The sequence below is a fragment of the Schistocerca nitens genome, chromosome 3 (assembly GCF_023898315.1).
Source record: "Schistocerca nitens isolate TAMUIC-IGC-003100 chromosome 3, iqSchNite1.1, whole genome shotgun sequence".
NCBI classification, from domain to species: domain Eukaryota; kingdom Metazoa; phylum Arthropoda; class Insecta; order Orthoptera; family Acrididae; genus Schistocerca; species Schistocerca nitens.
In genome coordinates, this window is record NC_064616.1 from 599,746,512 (window position 1) to 599,766,701 (window position 20,190).

Here is a 20,190-nt window from a genome sequence, read left to right on the forward strand (position 1 = left end):
GACTACCATCACAAAAGGTGTTGCGTTGAAGAAACTTGCTGATGGGACGTACATTCTGATAAATAAAGTGGGAGTAAGGAGTGGCAGTTCCAGTTGGGAAAAATTTAAGGTAAGCTCTTCAATTATTACTAAATAATTACAGAATAGAGCCTCCGAATTCGAGACCTGATAGTATTTGATTAATCGAATCGCTTCGTTTGTGTAAAATTTTTTAATGAATTGATACGTTTGTTGTGTCCTTAAACGAAAAGAAAAATTGTCTTCGTGAAAGATACATGAAGGTGTTTATTACGGCTGTTTCAGGTGGTTGTTGAAAGAGATACACATCTTCCAGTTGGTTACGTTCAGTGCCAAAGTGGAAATTGTGGGTCATTGCTTGCTTACAAAGGAAGCACAACTGGAATGAATAGACATAAATGTAAGGATAATCGACACTTGTCAAGCGTTGCAGCTGCCAGCGCTGATAAAATATCTATTAGGGACAAATTTATTTTAATGTGTGCAACAGACCTCCGACCATTTAATATGGTAAGTGGTGAAGGATTCATAAGCTTAGCCCAAGAACTGATAAATACAGGAGCAAAATATGGACAAATCACCGCCCAATACGTGCTACCTTCCCCAAGGACTGTAGCACGACATATTAAGAAATTGGCTGTCAAGTCAGGAGTGAACTTATTCCAGTAGTGAAAGACGCATTTGGTAAAAAACAGTGTTCAATGATGTGCGATCTGTGGACAGACAGTTATCGTAAGACCCACCATTACCTGACTGTCACGTCCAACTACACTGATGAGTCGACGGACAAATGGAAACTAATTTTTTATTCCAGTCTTTGATCACAATATCAACTATGATCAAAGACTGGAATAAAAAACATTTGACAGTATTGGATCACTGTTCATATAAGCGACTATGTCGCAGCTGGTGAAAAAACAGTGTACTCTCAACTACGAGGTTTCCTGATGTTGCCAAGACTGATGAACATATCATTGTGGAAATATATGAACAAATGGCAGAGTTGCAGATAACGTCCTCGGAACTAAGACAGGTTACTTTCATTACAGATCAGGGAGCTAACATCAAGAAAGCACTAGATGCACACAAACGACTCCCATGTGTGATGCACTGTATTAATAAGCACTAAGGCACACATTCAATGAAGGTTTCTTAACGGATGAGATTCCAGCAGTGTATGACTCCATCCTGACTGTACGTAAACTAGTAGACTTTATGAAACGATCTGGATTAGTCGCGAGATTAGATAAAACCTTACACCATGATGTAGAAACCAGGTGGAACAGTGTGTACATGATGTTAGACTCATTCCATTCACAGAAAGACCAAATAGAGACCGTTTTGCATGATTCAAACAAACACGAGATGATGACGTATCAGAATGAGACTGTGGAAAGCGTTATTCAATTTCTGAAGGTTTTCAAAGAGGCCACGGATGATTTGGAATGAGACAATGAGCAAACACTACCATTTGTAGTGCCGTGGATTTTGAGACTGATAGGTCTCTGCGAAACTGGAGCCAACGCTCTGATGTGTAAGCTAAAGGAAAGGGCAGAACTGTTTATAAAACAGAAAGTTCTAAATGAACTACATGACATTCATTAGGTGGCAACGTTCTTGCATCCCTGTTTCAAGGAACTATTAGTTTTTCCCGAAGAAAGAAGAGAAAAAATTCATCAAGATGTGCGAAAAATGTTAAATAACGTTGTTGATATGAAAGTAACCAAATATGTCATGCCTTCTCCCACAAAAAAACTCAAAATTGGAGAACGTCCACCTCAAAATCGAAAGATGAGTTTGAGAAATATATGAACATGGAGGGTCCAAACGATGAATTCACAGACCTTCTTTCATGGTGGAAAACAAATTCGTGTGCGCTGTCGAAACTCAGCAAAGAGGTTTTCTGCATACCTGCCAGTAGTGCCTCGAGTGAAAGAAATTTTGGTAAGGCAGAGATGGTACTGACTCAGAAAAGAAGTTGTCTACATTCCGACCGCGTTAATGATATTCTCATCATCCATAACAATAACAGAACCAAATAAGCTAAATTTGAAGCACAGAAGCAAAGGCAACTGACAACTGGTTTTCTGAGGTGTGTAAGTAATCAAATATAATATTGAGAAGTGATAAGTAATGACTGCACAATTATGCAGTGGATATTACATACAACATAGTAAGTAATGTAAACTGTTGTATAACTATGGTACTGACAGGAGAACAGACTCAACTGCAGTGCAATATCTTCAGAAATGGGACTGCTGAATTAAGGTTTCAGATTAATTTGCGAAACTATATTGTACATTATTCGTTTTGACTATGTACACTTTCTTTTGATTAAATGAATTTATTATTGTGTATAACGGTCGTTTCATAGCTCGACTAGAAGAAAATTGGTTGTGTACAAGACGCGACTTCTTCACTAAATAACAGAATAATTTCAACGTACTGTTTAGCAGGTGCATCAAATCCTCAGCTGCTGCTTTAAATCGTTTTTCTTTTTGGTGCTATTGTACAACTGTCGGTACAACAGTCTTTGGTTGGTCAGTTAGTTAAATGTTCGATAGATCATCTGAATGATTCTTTTATAGAACTGATGTGGAAAGAGCGTCTTTTTTTTTTTTTTCCTCTGGCTACCACCTTTTCAATAGACATTCATCATTGGAACAGAAGGAGTTGTCCAGGAGAAGTGATTTTTAAGTTCGATTTGAAACTCACTTTGCTACCTGCCAGACATTTTATGTTATTGGGCAAGTGAGCGAAGATGTTTGTTGCTGCATATTGAACTCCTTTCTGAGCCACTGACAGCTTTAAAAATGGGTAAGATCTTTTTTCCCTCTAGTGTTCTCCCTATGCACATCACTGTTCTTCTCAAACTGTGATGGGCCGTTTATGACTAACGTCATTAGCAAATATATGTATTTTGGTGGTGCAGTTAAAATGCCAACCTCCTTGAAGATTATTGTGCCTACATGATTTCCGTGGGTGAATATCGCATATTATTTTTACTGCTCTCTTTTGTGCAATCAATACTTTCTTTCTAGGAGATGAGTTACCTCAGAACATCATTCCATAACGCATTTCTCTTTGTTGAGTTCAAGCATCGTAAGGCCCTTTCAGCTTTAGCAACAGGTGGATCCGGCTTTTTGTAGTTTTTCTTATGTCTGTTGCTGTGATTTGTATATTTTCATTCAGAAAACACATCATATAAAAATAAAATTGCAAGGTTCAAATGGTTCTGAGCACTATGGGACTTAACATCTGTGGTCATCAGTCCCCTAGAACTTAGAACTACTTAAATCTAACTAACCTAAGGACATCACACACATCCATGCCCGAGGCAGGATTCGAACCTGCGACCGTAGCAGTCGCGCGGTTCCGGACTGAGCGCCTAGAACCGCTAGACCACCGCGGCCGGCAAAATTGCAAGGCGGTGATGGTTAACAGAAGGGTGTCAAACGATAACAAACTTTAATTACGTACAGTGATTAATACATTAAGCACCTATGACCTGAAAAGTGGAACACCTCAAATGGTGGTCGTTTCCTTGAAGCGTTCCAAGTCTGTAGCTACCATGGAGGTATTCTTACCTCCATGGTAGCTCCTGCGAAAGACTGTTCGTAAGTCCAAAGCACCTGCCTTCTAGAACATTCTACTTGTGTAGCGTTGTTGAAAAAGTGAAATATCTTTTATAGAACTAGGGCCTACAACAAAATAAAAATAAAACACAAAAGTTACACAATTAGCTTTGATAGCAAACGTTACAAAATTAACTCTGAAACAGATAATATGTTAACAACCTTGTCCTAGTTGACAGCAATCTTTAGTGCTAACGGAGGTCGAAATACACACAATGAACCGTATTAAGTCGTCGAAGAGTGAAGAAACAGTGGGATAATAAATCTGTAGCTAAATAAAGAGGAAGAAATAAACATAAGCATAAAGGCAATAAATTTCAAAACTAATTCCGCGAAAGGAAATCTTGCGTATGCGCAGCTACACACGAAATAGGAAACATTTGTAAAATGAGACGTCACTTTAAAAACAACCGTAAGTACAAAACGTGCACACACGAAATTCAGCATTAATATCTATGGCAGGTAGGAAAGTTGGTGGCTGGTTTTCCTTGCTACTGCAAGAAATGACTTCGTGTTAATGCTTAGCTTGGACCCCACGATAATCGTATCATCATGTAGAAAATAATTTACAGTCGTCATCTCTTGCTTTATCATAAGGTTTCACGATTTCCTTATCGCCGTTACATGACAGTATCTGAGTAACCAGAATGCCACCACTGATAGCACTTTTACAAGAAACTTTGGCAGCTTTACATTTATAATTGCGTGGATAGGATTTGTTCGAATGTCTCAGTTTTGATTCGTTCAACCGAAATGTTTCTTAAATCTCCCAAAATGCATTCATACACACCAGCACAGCTGTGACATGACACACGTGCATGTTCCTTGCTAGTACACTTGTAATTCGGATAGCCGCACACAGTACGACCCGCGTTCGGAACGGCCCCATGCAACCGGCGCCACTGCAGGTGGCCACCCGAGTGTGTCGGGTCGCCTCATTATCGAGACCGCGCTCTCGGAACACGATAATCTCTCAGGCAGCATTCTCGCTGCTCATCCCGCTTACGAGAATGAGCGGGAATACGGCGACATGGCGACGAGTATACACGTAGTTTCAAATCGCTCGGTAATTTGTGATCGTATTTCGTCAGTGAAGTGTACCATATGCCATAAAATTGTGTTAATTGGATTAAGAATCTGCGCAGTGGTGCCATACCCATTGTTTCTCACGATCGGAAGTTCTAAATAAGTGCGACTGCGGTACAGAATGCAACGGGCGGGACAATGCCAGTGAAATGCACAGGGCAGGTTTGCAAGTGAATGTAGAGAACGAACTTAGGAAAGAACTCGATTATATTATAAAATACGCAAAAACGCTTGAAAACTTGGTAATAAGTGTGAGAAATTCCTCATCAAATAAGCAGCACACGACCAAAAACAAAAACAGCGGAACTTACTTTAAAACTAAGTAATAGGTTTAGTGTGCTTGAACATAGCACAGAGGAGAAAGAACAATCAAATTGTACCATCATCCACACGGACAGTTCTGTGATCAACGCTAAATTGCGCTCACAAAGCAAAACAAATCGGCCAGCTATTTGTAAACAAAACAAAAAAACACACGTTGGAAAATAGACATGAAATCCTTATTCTAGCAGACAGCCATGGGAGAGGTGTAGCCGAAATTATGAGTTCTAAGAAAACAGGATTCAAGGTAACTGGCGTAATCAAACCAGGAGCGCCACTATGTGAAGTTTTAAATAGCTGTAATCAATCTATGACAAATGGCAGCACATGTGTGATAATTGGAGGCGCAAACGATGTATACCACAATGAAACTAGACGTGCTACAACAGTTTTAAAGCAAGTAATTTGTAAAATGCCTGAAGTGAAATTTTTTGTTGTCAGTATCCCTCATAGGTATGATCTCATGGAAAACTCTTGCGTGAATACTGAGATTATTACCGCCAACAGACTTTTCGCTAAGATATGTAGAGGTTATCCTAATGCTACATATGTTGGGATAAGTAGTGATTGCAGAGAGCATTTTACAGAACATGGACTTCACGGAAACATGAAAGGGAAAGAAGCCATGAGTGCTGAAATATCGAATGCTATTAAAGACTCTAAAGTAGAACGAAACACTATTACACTGTCTGAAAACGGCCTTATTAAAGTATCAACATTAGTGGAAATAGGAAGAGCTGATGTCCCACAATAATTGGTAGCAACAGAAGATTCTTTGACGTTAGAAGAAGTAAAAAAAATCTGAAGTGTCGTCCAGTACAGCAGCCACATTAGCCAAATTGTCAGTAGTGTCGAAATCATCAAAAACAGCTGAACCATTATCATCAGCAGCTGATGTACTACCCTCCCCAGCAGGTTCAAAATCAAGTATAGAATCTGTGACTAGCCCATCAATCAGAAGAACAGAGGCAAGAACAGTGGTACAAAATGCCACTCAGATATCATCAACAGAAGAAAAATCAACACCATCGGAGCATCATTTATCAGCTTCATACGCAGCTTCAACGTCCATAATAACGTCAGTGCCAACTGTAGTTCAAGATTTAAACAAAAATACAGTTTCAGCAAAAGTTCCAGTATCAATTGGAACATCACTTACAAAACCAGACTCAGCATCAAAACTGGCAGCATCCCCAATATCCACTGAATCATCAGCTTCAGAAACACCTCCAGCATCCACTGAAACAGCAGCTACAACTACAGATACAATAAGTATGGTGGCACGTCCAGGGGTAAGAAATACAAGGAGCAGGAAACGTGTAAGTCTTAAGGAGTTTTGGTACCCAGCCTCAGCAAGGAACAGCCGGTAACATTGGGAAACATGAGTACAAACTCCTCTCAATCTAATTTCAATAATTTAAATATAATGAGCCTTAACATACAATGCATTAAAAATAAAATATTAGAACTTGAGATTGCAGCCAGTGAAGCTAGTATAGATTGTATTTGCATTCAAGAACATTGGTGCATGAGTTATGAACTAGAAAATATTTGCATTTCCCCATACAAATTAGTAAGCCATTTTTGCAGGTGTGGATGAAGTGCCTGTGTCAATAATAAAAAAAGTTGCCCAACAAATTATAAAGCCCCTGGTACATATTGCCAATTTGTCTTTCAGCGAAGGTGTGTTTCCTGAGAGGTTGAAAATCTCTAAGGTTAGACCTCTGTTTAAAAAAGGAGATCCATACAAGGTAAAAATTATAGACCAATATCCTTTCTCCAATCATTTTCAAAAATTCTAGAGAACTTAATGAAAACCAGACTCATAAATTACTTAGATGCTCACAAACTTCTAAACTGCAATCAACATGGCTTTCGCTCGGGCCACAGCACAGAATCAGCTATCCATGCCTATACCAAAGAGATTGTCAGGAGTCTCGACACTAAAAAATCTGTAGTGGGAATTAACTTAGATTTATTTAAAGCTTTTGATACAGTAAATCACAAAATTCTGTTAAACAAGATGGAGGCAATAGGTGTAAGGGGAGTTGTGAAGCAGTGGTTTGAATCTTACCTTCAAGATAGAACTCAGGAAGTAGAAATCTTCGCAGAACATAAAAATCAGAAAATCAAGTGGGTCTCAGATGCAAAGAAATTAGAAATAGGTGTCCCACAGGGCAGTGTTCTTGGTCCCTTATTATTCTTGCTGTATATAAATGACATAAAAAATCCTAATATTTCTACCAAAATAAAGTTGTTCGCAGATGACACTAGCATAGTAAGTGATGATAAAAAATCATTAACCACCACAACGGATATAGTCCTCAAATATATTCAACATTGGTTTAATGCTAATGAGTTAACACTTAATCTAAGTAAAACAAATTATATACAGTATGGCAAAGCAACTCAAGATATGGACCTCCAGTTAAAACTAATGGATAAGAAGATAGAGAGTGTACAATGCACAAAGTTTTTGGGCATGCATATTGATCAAAACTTAAGCTGGAAAGACCATCTCAAGTACTTATCCCAAAGGCTCAATTCGGCATGTTTCGCATTGAGGATATTATCTAGAGTATGCAGCACAGACTGTACTAGACTAGTGTATTTCGCTTACTTTCAGTCCATTGTGTCTTACGGCATAGAGTTCTGGGGTAAAACTAAATCAAGCTTAACAGATATCATCAAATTTCAGAAATGAGCTATACGAATCATGACACATAACTCTCCAAGAACTCATTGTAGGCCCCTTCTCAAAAAACTGCAAATACTCACAATACCATTACTGAATATTTTTAAAAGCATTCTGTGTACAAGAGCACATATGAAAAATCTACGTACAAATGAGGACTGCCATAATTATATTACTAGAACTCATAAGAATTTGTATGTAGAAAGGGTAAGGACAACATAAACCCAAAAGCATGTAAGTTATTTTGGAATAAAACTCTACAATGCTCTGCCAGTGTACATGAAGGCAATAATAGATGAAGTAAAATTTAAGACTGAGCTTAAAAATTACCTTTTAAGCAAAACTTTCTATGATGTAGATGAGTAATTTGATTGTGTGTAAATTTATTGCCAAAACTTTTAATTTACACTCCTGGAAATTGAAATAAGAACACCGTGAATTCATTGTCCCAGGAAGGGGAAACTTTATTGACACATTCCTGGGGTCAGATACATCACATGATCACACTGACAGAACCACAGGCACATAGACACAGGCAACAGAGCATGCACAATGTCGGCACTAGTACAGTGTATATCCACCTTTCGCAGCAATGCAGGCTGCTATTCTCCCATGGAGACGATCGTAGAGATGCTGGATGTAGTCCTGTGGAACGGCTTGCCATGCCATTTCCACCTGGCGCCTCAGTTGGACCAGCGTTCGTGCTGGACGTGCAGACCGCGTGAGACGACGCTTCATCCAGTCCCAAACATGCTCAATGGGGGACAGATCCAGAGATCTTGCTGGCCAGGGTAGTTGACTTACACCTTCTAGAGCACGTTGGGTGGCACGGGATACATGCGGACGTGCATTGTCCTGTTGGAACAGCAAGTTCCCTTGCCGGTCTAGGAATGGTAGAACGATGGGTTCGATGACGGTTTGGATGTACCGTGCACAATTCAGTGTCCCCTCGACGATCACCAGTGGTGTACGGCCAGTGTAGGAGATCGCTCCCCACACCATGATGCCGGGTGTTGGCCCTGTGTGCCTCGGTCGTATGCAGTCCTGATTGTGGCGCGCACCTGCACGGCGCCAAACACGCATACGACCATCATTGGCACCAAGGCAGAAGCGACTCTCATCGCTGAAGACGACACGTCTCCATTCGTCCCTCCATTCACGCCTGTCGCGACACCACTGGAGGCGAGCTGCACGATGTTGGGGCGTGTGCGGAAGATGGCCTAACGGTGTGCGGGACCGTAGCCCAGCTTCATGGAGACGGTTGCGAATGTTCCTCGCCGATACCCCAGGAGCAACAGTGTCCCTAATTTGCTGGGAAGTGGCGGTGCGGTCCCCTACGGCACTGCGTAGGATCCTACGGTGTTGGCGTGCATCCGTGCGTCGCTGCGGTCCGGTCCCAGGTCGACGGGCACGTGCTCCTTCCGCCGACCACTGGCGACAACATCGATGTACTGTGGAGATCTCACGCCCCACGTGCTGAGCAATTCGGCGGTACGTCCACCCGGCCTCCCGCATGCCCACTATACGCCCTCGCTCAAAGTCCGTCAACTGCACATACGGTTCACGTCCACGCTGTCGCGGCATGCTACCAGTGTTAAAGACTGCGATGGAGCTCCGTATGCCACAGCAAACTGGCTGACACTGACGGCGGCGGTGCACAAATGCTGCGCTGCTAGCGCCATTCGACGGCCAACACTGCGGTTCCTGCTGTGTCCGCTGTGCCGTGCGTGTGATCATTGCTTGTACAGCCCTCTCGCAGTGTCCGGAGCAAGTATGGTGGGTCTGACACACCGGTGTCAATGTGTTCTTTTTTCCATTTCCAGGAGTGTATATGTCTAAATTTGTACTTTTATAAAATGACTTAAAAGTGATATTCCATTATTATGTCTGTAGTACTTGTACTAGTATGATAACTTCGTTGTGACAATTCCTACATCATGTAAATGATATAAAGGAAGATAATAAAATGAAATAAAAATGAAATGACAGCTGTACTCAACACACAAAATCACAGTAGACTCATGAGTCGGGTGTAAATGTCAATTGACTGATTGGAGTTCTACCTCTTGACATTTCAAATGTCCTGGAGATGCCTTGGAAACTGTAATGCCCAGAGAGATTAGATGTTTCATATTTACTTTTACACTCGGCATATTCTGAGTAATGTCTATCACTAGCCAAAAGTGACCATTCAAAGCAATAATTATCCACATGATTCTGGCCACTAACGCATCTTCATTTTACCCATACGAATCAAACTGAAAGTCCCAATAAGTGGACCAATACATGTGAGAACTTGTCCCCTTTTTCTGCATGGCACAGTATGATGCTCTCGGCGAAAATTCCGAACCAGTGTGTGATCGCCTCGCCTCACAATATTATGGCAGTATCCTCCCTCAAATTTTGACAATGCTCCTCTCCTCAAAACCACTGTATTTTTTCAGGAGGTGGGTTAGTGCACTGTATAGAATTGCCTTGTACTTAATGAGAAGATACTGTGGGTCGTTAAAACATCTGGGAAGTTCCCTTTCCAGAACTGATTCAGAATCTTTGAGGAAAGTGGAAGGATCTCATTGGCCTGTGTTCTAATTGTTGATTCAGGCAAGTGAGATCCTTGCTGTAAATGCACCAATGACAACTGAGTAGCTCAGTGCAGCCACAGGACTTACCTAGTGATCCTTAACAGCGTGGGTGAGGGTGACGCTGTTGCTAGACACGACTTCATGTCGTGGAGATCTCCAGTGATGATGCACACGAGATGGCTCAGGATGTGGAGTGTGCTGCCCAGACCATAGCAAATGGGCCAGAGATGTGATGCCTTGCCACTGGCTGGCCTGGGATGTCAACAGCCGGGCTGCACTGCAGATGATGATGGGACCAGCGATTACTGTTTCACGACGAGCTGCAGATACGTGAAGGTGGCCACAGATACATCATGGCTGGACCAGCAGCTGTGGGTGCAACTGTTGTTACTGCTACAGGCCTAAGTCTGGCCCCCTGCAGCTCATACATATAACCTACATATAATCTGCACAGTTAGGAGGAACAACAACATCAACATTAAGTATCATGAATAAGTTAAAAAAATAATAATGATATATGTAGGTCTCTATAGCGTTTCTACTTAACAGTCAAAATTAATTCATGTATTCTCTCCTCAATGACTGATGTGCTCCTCGTCAACTGGCGTCATACCCCATGTGCTCACTGTAGAAAATGGGGTTGCCTCAACATGGGCCTCCTGCATGTCGTTATCATCGTCATCTCTAATGACGATGGTACATTGCTTCAGTGTCGATTGTTACTGAATTCAGTTGTGGCACCAGATCCATTCCCATTGCGTCGAGATCACTGAAGAATTCTGCAAAGGTCAGAAACAGAAACCGTAATGTTAGACAGCTGCACACATACACACATGGAGAGGGAGAGAAACTGTTACTTACATTCACAGGAATAAAAATTTATGCAGATGCCATTCCCTGGAGCGCCAAGCTGTCTCAAGTGCAATGGCACTCAGAAGATGTAACAAGATGCTGACATGTGCAACGAAGAAGAAGGAGGAGACATTAGTCATATGATTGCAAGAAAGGACACACACACACACACACACACACACACAGAGAGAGAGAGAGAGAGAGAGAGAGAGAGAGAGAGAGAGAGAGATGATTTCTACACATCTGTATCATCAGTGGTCAATCTGGGCCGCTTATTAGAGACATCATCGTCATCAGCAGTGGCAATGTGCTGCTTATGGCTCTGCCAGGTGTCTAGGCAAGAGGAAGAAGAAGAAGAAGAAGAAGAATAGGGGTAACAGGAGTGGGAATGAATGAAAGGATGGTTACTATTGAGAAGCACTAACCAAGTTACTCAATAGGGAATTCGGGAGAGAGGCAAGCAACAGAGAGTAGTTTTGACCAGTCTAATACGCTAGCTCGAGGACGCGATACCTCTTGAGTCTCAGATTCTAATGACCAGCTCCATTAAAGCGCTCCTTTATATATGCAAGTGCCGCATATTCCAGGAACGCTTATCACTGCACAGTCAAGTTGATTCCTGTGTGCAGAAGTGTGAGCAAGTCAGGACCTCTCCTGAGCATCCTGTGATCAAAGAATAGTTTACTCATCTGCCACACTGGTGCTAAAACACATCCTACAACCAAAGGAATTGTTTTTTCCACCACTACATTCTGACACAGCGCCGGTGTTGTTATATTTCAATGCAAGTGTACAGTATTTCATATTCGAGACGGTACATGGGCTGCTGAGAGCCCATCACTGAATATAGTAGTTCCAGTGGTTGCAGGACTTCCCTGCTAACGGTAGAAGGAGAAACGGGCATCGGCTATGAGCCGATGACGATTAGCAGCTGAGCTGTCACCGCTATCTGGAGGGCCCTACCCATGTGAACAGATAAAGCCAGGAGGCTTGTGCAAGTCCTCAGATGCAAGCAGCTGTTCACAAGTGGTGCTTTCAGAAAATTTTAACTTCAGGACTCAGTGAACTGCACAGGCGGTGTATAATGAATACAAGGTCAGGTGCGTAAGGTGTACGAGAAATCAGATCCATACAATTTTCAGCTAAAAACTGTCTAACAGAGATGGCTGTGTGGGCAGGGGCGTTGTCATGGTGAAAGAACCAGTCTCCTGTCTGCCACAAATCGGGTATTTTTTGACGAACATTGTTGTGCAATCTTCTTAAAACTTCCAAATAAAAGGTTGATTGATGGTATGACCTGCGAGGGAACGAGATTTGTCATCAATCGACATATCACCACTTTTAAATCGAGCAAATCACTCATACACTTGAGTTTTTCCAATAGAGTCATCTTGGTAAGCTGTTTTCAACAATAAAACAGTTTCAGCAGCATTTTTACTGAGCAGAAAACTGCAAATGAACAGAACACGCAAGGTCGGCCACACAGGGGCACTTACACTATGTGACCAAAAGTATCCCAACACCCGGCTGAAAATGAGTCACAAGTTCGTGGCACCCTCCATCGGTAATGCTGGAATTCAGTATGGCGTTGGCCCACCCTTAGCCTTGACGACAGCTTCCACTCTCACAGGCATACGTTCAACCATTTACTGGAAGCTTTCTTGGGGAATGGCACCCCATTCTTTACGGAGTGCTGCAATGAGGAGAGGTCTATCGGTGAGGCCTGGCTCGAAGTCAGCGCTCCAAAACATCCCAAAGGTGTTCTATAGGATTCAGGTCAGGACTCTGCGCAAGCGAGTCCATTACAGGGATGTTATTGTCATGTAACCACACTATGCCACTGGCCATGCATTATGAACAGGTGCTCGATCATATTGAAATATCCAATCGCCATCCCAGAATTGCTCTTCAATGGTGGGAAGCAAGAAGGTACTTAAAAAATCAATTTAGGCGTGTGCTGTGATAGTCCCATGCAAAACAACAAGGGGTGCAAGTCCCCTCCATGAAGAACACGACCACACCATAACACCACTGCCTCCGCATTTTACTATTGGCACTACACATGCTGCCAGATGACATTCACCAAGCTCGCCATACCCACGCCCTGCCATCGGATCGCCACATTGTGTACTGTTATTCGTCACTCCACACAGTGTTCTTCCATTGTTCAATCGTCCAATGTTTATACTCCTTACATCATACGAGGCGTCGTTTGACATTTGATCGCGTGATGTGTGACTTATGTATAGCCGATTGACCATAAAATCCAAGGTTTCTCACTTCCCGCCTAACTTTCATAGAACTTGCAGTGGATCCTGAAGCAGTTTGTAATACCTGTGCGATGGTCTGGATATATGTCTGCCTATTACACATTACGACCCTCTTCAACTGTTGGCGATCTCTGTCAGTCAACAGATGAAGTCGGCCTGTACGCATTTGTGCTGTACGTGTCCTTTGACGTTTCCACTTCACTATCACATTGGAAATGGAGGACCTAGGGATTTTTTTTTTTTGTGGTTTGAGGGCGCACAACTACAGTGGTCATTAGCGCCCAGACTAAATTATGAATGCACTGCGAGGCACAATGTTAAAACAGCAACTAAAAAGGACAACACTATAAAAAGCACATTAACAGGCAAGGGATTAAAGGAAAACAGCATAATCAAATGTCCTTAGACAGGTTTGTCAAGTGGATAAAACGAACAACACGAGCAGCTGCTTCTGGGTCATCCGCTAAAATTTCATCCAGTGTACATGGCAGGCCAAGATCAATGCGCAGTGTATTAAAATTCGGACAGGACGTTAAAATGTGGCGTACCGTCAGCAATTGCCCACATGGGCAGAACGGCGCCGGCGCAGCCGTCACCAGATGGCGATGGCTGAACCGGCAGTGTCCAATCCGTAACCGGGCCAAAATGACCTCCTACTGCCGAGAAGGGCGTGAAAAGGTTTCAAGGCCCGAAGCTTGTTTTCAGTAAGTGTAGACCAATTGGCATGCCACAGTGATAAAATGCGCCGACAAATGACCCTGCTAAAATCAGATGAAGGCACACAACAAGAAGCTGTCTGAGGCTGGAGGACCGCAGCCTTGGCCACGGCATCTGCAGCTTCATTCCCTGGGATACCGACATGGCCAGGAACCCACATAAAGGTAACTGGAGAACCGTCGTCCGCCAGCTGCTGAAGAGAGCGTTGGATTCGGTGCACGAAAGGGTGAACCGGATACGGATCACTGAGGCTCTGGATGGTGCTCAGGGAATCAGAGCAGATGACATAAACAGAATGTCGGTGACGGCAGATGTAAAGAACAGCCTGATAGAGGGCAAACAGCTCAGCTGTGAAGACCGAACAATGGCCATGGAGCCGGTATTTGAAAGTATGCGCCCCGACAATAAAAGAACACCCAACACCGTCATTGGTCTTAGAGCCATCTGTATAAATGAACATCGTATTAATGAACTTCGAACGAAGTTCGACAAACCGCGAGTGATATACCAAAGCTGGGGTAACCTCCTTTGGGAGCAAGCTGAGGTCAAGGTGAACGCGAACCTGAGCCTGGAGCCATGGTGGTGTTGGGCTCTCGCCCACTCTAAAGGTTGCAGGGAGTGGAAAGTCAAGTTGCTGAAGGAGGCGACGAAAGCGAACTCCAAGCGGTAGCAGGGCAGATACATACAACCCGTATTTACGGTCGAGAGAGTCATCAAAAAAGGAATGATAAGACGGGTGGTATGGCATTGATAAGAGCCAACACGCATACTGACAAAGCAGTATATCGTGCCGGTAGGTTAGTGGCAATTCACCGGCTTCAGCATAAAGACTCTCGACGGGAGTAGTATAGAATGCTCCGATCGCAAGATGTTGTATAGATGTTGTATAGAGTTGAGGCGGCGTAAGATGAACGGCCGTGCAGAGGATTATACAAAGCTCCCATAATCCAGCTTTGAGCGGACGATCGACCGATATAGGCGAAGTAGGACGGTTCGATCCGCTACCCACGACGTACCGCCGAGAACACGAAGGACATTTAGGGAACGGGTACAACGGGCAGCCAAATATGACACATGTGGAGACCAGCTAAGTTTCCTGTCAAATGTAAGACCTAAAAATTTTGTTGTCTCCACGAATGGCAGAGCAACGGGACCGAGATGTAAGGACGGTGGGAGAAACTCTTTGCAGCGCCAGAAGTTAATACAGACCGTCTTCTCTGCAGAAAAACGGAAGCCATTGGCGACACTCCAAGAGTAAAGACAGTCAAGACAATGCTGAAGACAGCCGCTCCAGGAAACATGTACGCTGCGCGCTGCAGTAGATGAAAAAATCGTCCACAAAAAGGCAACCTGATACATCAGCTGGGAAGCAATCCATTATTGGATTGATCGCTATGGCGAAGTGAACGATGCTCAAAACTGAGCCCTCTGGCACCCCATTCTCCTGGCGAAAGGCGTCAGACAGGACAGAACCCACACGTACCCTGAACTTTCGATCCAGTAAAAATGTACTAATAAAAAGAGGGAGGCGACCACGAAGGCCCCATGTATGCAAGGTGAGGAGAATGCCCGCCCTCCAACAGGTGTCGTAAGCCTTCTCCAAATCAAAGAACACAGCCACTGACTGGCGCTTCCGCAAGAAGTTATTCGTAATGAAGGTCGACAAGGTAACCAGATGGTTAACAGCAGAGCGGCGCCTACGAAATCGTCGAGATTCGAGCAGCCAAACCAAACAAGAGTTAACTAAAGAGTTTCGTTCCATCACCTTACAGACACTGCTGGTCAGGGAAATGGGTCGATAACTGGAAGGCAAGTGCTTGTCCTTCCCCGGCTTAGGAATTGGGACAACAAAAGATTCGCGCCAGCATGTGGGAACATGACCCTCAATCCAGATGCAATTGTAAGTACGGAAAAGAAAACCTTTACCCGCAGGAGAAAGGTTCTGCAGCATCTGAATATGAATAGAATCAGGCCACGGAGCGGACGACCGTGACCGGGCAAGTGCACTTTCGAATTCCCGCATGGTGAATGAGGAATTATAACTTTCATGATTCAAGGAGCAGAAGTTAGGTGGCCTTGCCTCCTTTGCCTGTTTTCAGGGGAGAAAGGCAGTGTGGTAATGAGCAGAGCTCGAAACCTCTGCGAAAAATCGGCCGAAGGCTCAGGGACCACAAGGACGTCATTCGCGACCGTCAAGGCAGAAACTGGCGAGTGGACCTTAGTGCCAGATAGTCGGCGCAGGCTACCCCAGACAACAGAAGAAGGAGTAAAATTGTCGAAGGAGCTTGTGAAAGCAGCCCAGCTGGCTTTTTTGCTTTCTTTAATAACACGACGACACTGTGCACGTATTCGTTTACAATTAATACAATTCCCCAGTGTAGGGTGGCATTTAAAGGTGCGCAAAGCACGTCGACGAGCACGTGTAGCATCTCTACATGCTGCAGTCCACCAGGTGACCGGTATGCGACGTGGAGGAGAGGTAGTATGAGGCATGGAATATTTAGCAGCAGTGAGAATGACTTCCGTGAGGTGTGCGACCTGACTATCGCAGCTTGCGAAGCTTCCATCCTGTAATGTCGCCCTGGAAGAGAAGAGCCCCCAGTCTGCTTTGGAGATGTTCCAACTAGTGGAGCATGGAGATGGGGTATGATGCAGGTGATGGATAACACAAGGGAAGTGGTCACTCTAGTACATATCAGAAAGAGCACACCACTCAAACTGGCGTGCAAGTTGGGTAGTACATATAGAGAGGTCTAAATGGGAATCGGTGTGAGTTGTGTTCGAAAGAAAAGTAGGGGCGCCAGTATTGAGGCATACAAGATTGAGGTGGTTGAAAAGGTCTGCTAACAGGGAGCCTTTGGGGCAGGATGCTGGAGAGCCCCAAAGGGGATGGTGGGCATTGAAATCTCCAGTCAACAAAAATGGTGCAGGTAACTGAGCAATAATTTGCATCATGTCTGCCCTAGTAACGGCAGACAACAATGGAGTGTAAACAGTACAAATAGAAAATGTGAAAGTGGGGAGAGTAATTCGGACGGCAACTGCCTGCAGATCGGTGTGCAATGTGATGGGATCATAGTAGATATGATCCCGCACCAGCAACATAACCCCTCCATGAGCCGGAATACCTGCCACAGAGGGGTAGGTTAAAACACACAGAGGTATAGTGTGCCAAGTCAATACGATCTCACGGGCGTAACTTCGTTTCCTGGAGAGCTACTACGAGCGGACAGTGCAAGAGTAGCATTAACTTTAAGTCCTCTCGGTTGGAGCGAATGCCACAAATATTCCAATGAAGAACTGAGAAGAAAAAGAAAACGGAGAAGCAAGAAGGGGCACCTCGAAGGCCGCTGAGGGCATGGCTTTGAGCGAGCACTGCTGCCGTTATCAATAGGCGGAGAGTCAACGTCCATTTTTTGAATAGGTTCGTCAGCCACCATGTTAAGATGGTCGGGAGCGGGAGCTTCCTCCACCAGCGAACGGCCAGATGTTCGGCTACCAGCGGTGCGGCCAGGCGAAACCAATGACGGCCTGAGGCGGCAACTGCTGGGTGACACAGGAGAAGGAACTCGCCGTGGCGAAGAAGAACTTTTCTTCCTATGAGCCTTCTTGGAAGGTCGTTTAGTCGAAGTACTGGTCGATGGCTGGGAGTTGGGGTTACGTAAGAAGTCTTCATGGGACAGTTCCTTCTTGAAGGCCTGTCAATCTGACTTCTGGGTCTTAGTCTTGGCAGAAGCTGATGAAGGTGCTTGTGCCTTAGGGGTGACGGGAGGAAGAGGAGATGCTGATCGGGCGATCTTAGCACTGGCCGAACGGATGACTGTAGCGCTAAAGGTCAGATTGCATGTCTGCGTCGATACCTCCCAGGTAGGCCGAGGAGAGGCGAGGACAGTACTGTATTTCCCCGCTGGGAGCAGTGTGCACTTCCTACTAGCAACAAGCTTGTGAGCAGCTGAGGTGGACACTTTCTCTTTTACCCGAATTTCCTGTATACAGCGTTCATCCTTGTACATGGGATAGTCGCGAGAGGACGCTGCATGGTCACCCTGACAGTTCACGCAACAAGGAGACAGAGGTGGACAGCCACCCTCATGGGCGTCCCTGCCACAAGTGACGCATTTAGCTGCAGTAGAACAAGACTGACGGGTGTGGTTAAAATGCTGACACTGGTAGCAGCACGTAGGTGTCGGGTCATAGAGGCGAACAGAAATAACCTCATAGCACGCTTTGATGTACGATGACAGCTGAACACTATCAAAGGTCATAGAAAGTGTCCGGGTCCGTACAAGGTTATTGTCGACCTTTTTCATGACCCTATGGACAGCCGTCACGCCCTGCTCAGTGAGGAAAGACTTAATCTCCCCATCAGTCAATCCGTCGAGTGATCTAGTAGATACCACATCACGCGACGAATTCAAAGTGTGGTGAGCCTCCACCCGGACAGGGAACGTGTACAGGAGTGTGGCCCAAAGGAGTTTTTGTGCCTGAAAGGCGCTCTCAGTTTCCAACAACAAGGTACCGTTACGCATCCTGGTACAAGACTTGACAGGTCCGGCTATGGCATCTACACCCTTCTGAATAACGAAGGGGTAGACAGATGAAAAATCTTTTCCGTCCTCAGATCTAGAAACTACAAGGAACTTTGGGGCAGGTGGTAGTACTTTTGTCACTGGTGGCTGGTCAAGTTTCCGTTTTTGGGCAGAAGTCGAGAGAGAAGAAGAAGAGAAATCCATTGCGGATGAATTCCTCATGATTTTCAGCGACTCCGATGGCGCGCTCCTTCCTTGTGGGGACCCTCTCAGAGGGCGCTCCCGCCTTAGGTGAATGTTTACACCTCAGGTCACACCTACTGAGAAACAGACGGAGGGACCAATCGGCATGGTCAGAAGGTGTCAGCTCTGGCAATCACCCCTCCCCGGGCCTTGCCTTTACCAGGGGTATGCACTGGCCTTACTTTACCACATCACTGGCTATGCGTGTGAACGCGTGGGTGAGCCTTCAGGCATGCACAGGGAGGAAAGAAGAATAGAAAAAAAGAAGGGAGAGAGGGAGAGAAAGGACAGACTGTCTCAAACGCCGAGGCGGAGACCATAGGGTGGACAAGAAGGCAAGGAGAAGAAGGCAAGGTAAGAAGTAAGGAAGACAGTGAGAGGGAGAAGGACAAAGAAAGGAAACAAACAAAGAAAGGAAGAAACCAGAATAAGCGAAATACCAAAAGACCACAAATGTAAGTTGTTAAACCGTCCGTCTCCAGACGCAGGCGCAAACTACCCCCTTGAGGGGTAGGGACTCCTTTTAGTCGCCTCTTACGACAGGCAGGAATACCTCGGGCCTATTCTTACCCCGGACCCGCAGGGGGATGGACCTAGGGATGTTTAGGAGAGTGGATATCACGTGTACAGACGTATGACACAAGTGATACCCAATCAGCTGACCACGTCTGAAGTCGGTGAGTTCCACGGAGCACCCCATTCTGCTCTCCCACGATGTCTAATGACTACTGAGGTCGCTGATATGGAGTACCTGACAGTAGGTGGCAGCATAATACACTTAATATGAAAAACGTATGTTTTGGAAATTTGTGTAAGATCTTATGGGACCAAACTGCTAAGATCATCGGTCCCTAAGCTTACACGCTACTTACTCTAACTTAATCTAATTTACACTAAGGACAACACACAGACCCATGCCTAAGGGAGCACTGCAACGGAGGGAGCCGCGCGGACCATCTTACGCCCTAGACCACACGGCAACCCTGCGCGGCAAAACGTATGTTTTTGGGGGTGTCATGATACTTTTGATCACATAGTGTAACTGGCAATGATTTGCGCTATTGATACCTACAAATCCGTTCATCATAAGCATAAACCTGAGGTAAGCAAACACAAACGCTATGACTGGTCAGAAGTCGTAGCACACATACACTGGTGTTGGTACGCTCTTTGAAGTAGGTCCTACTTATGTATTAGATATATTATTACTAAGTTACATTAAACGAAACTTTAAGATATTCA